At 43.6% G+C, this 956-nt stretch overlaps 1 non-coding gene across 1 annotated transcript; it reads left to right on the forward strand.

Moving 5' to 3' along the window:
* The first annotated feature begins 342 nt into the window (after nt 1–342).
* Nucleotides 343–459, forward strand: LOC133473976 (5S ribosomal RNA). The gene has a single exon (XR_009787309.1). It is a non-coding gene; the product is annotated as a 5S ribosomal RNA (ribosomal RNA).
* Nucleotides 460–956: the final 497 nt, after the last annotated feature.

Below are 956 nucleotides of genomic sequence, written 5' to 3' on the forward strand. Positions count from 1 at the left end.
ATTCCTTGTGTGTTTTTTGGACATACATGGCAAATAAAGATGACTCTGTTTCTGAAGAGTTGGTGACCAGGATGTGGAGGGTCCAAGAGGATTTTGCATGCTCTTGTCTGAGTTTTGGCAGCGTGCAAGTTCTCAAATTCTCTCGTGTGTTAACTTTTCAAAATCTATGATCTGATCACATATATGTAGTGTTGAGAATGAGTTTGCATATCCACACAAAAAACTCCAATATAGACCCAGCCAACAATTGGAGAATAAAAAAATGACGCGATCCGCTCGATATTTTTAAGCGAAATTTGATATTTTTTAAATATAAAATGTTGCTTTTCAGGTAACCATGTGGCTTACGGCCATACTACCCTGAGAACGCCCGATCCGTCGATCTCGGAAGCTAAGCAGGGGCGGGCCTGGTTAGTACTTGGATGGGAGACCGCCTGGGAATACCAGGTGCTGTAAGCTTTTTCACTTTAGATTCTCGTGGAATCGTTTTCTTATCGGTGGTTGACCTAAATTATAATGCAGTCATTCTCTCTCTTATGACTTACCATCTCTTTATTAGGAGACAGAATCTTCACGTACCTTTTTTAAACATCCCGTATCTCCTTTTCCGACAGTATCTATATCTCTTATATTTCACATATTTATCTACATAGATATATATACCATTCCATATCCATTTTCTGAGGAGAGCCGCGTCTCTCTCACTAGGGTCGCGGGCGTTGCTGGAGCCTATCCCAGCTGTCATCGGGCAGGAGGCGGGGTACACCCTGAACTGGTTGCCAGCCAATCGCAGGGCACATAGGAACAAACAAACCATTCGCACTCACAGTCATGCCTACGGGCAATTTAGAGTCTCCAATTCATGCATGTTTTTGGGATGTGGGAGGAAACCGGAGTGCCCGAGAAAACCCAACATTATTGTGGTGGACCTCCAAAGCCACGGTTTATGAAACCCG

The sequence above is a fragment of the Phyllopteryx taeniolatus genome, unplaced genomic scaffold (assembly GCF_024500385.1).
Source record: "Phyllopteryx taeniolatus isolate TA_2022b unplaced genomic scaffold, UOR_Ptae_1.2 contig_778, whole genome shotgun sequence".
NCBI lineage: Eukaryota > Metazoa > Chordata > Actinopteri > Syngnathiformes > Syngnathidae > Phyllopteryx > Phyllopteryx taeniolatus.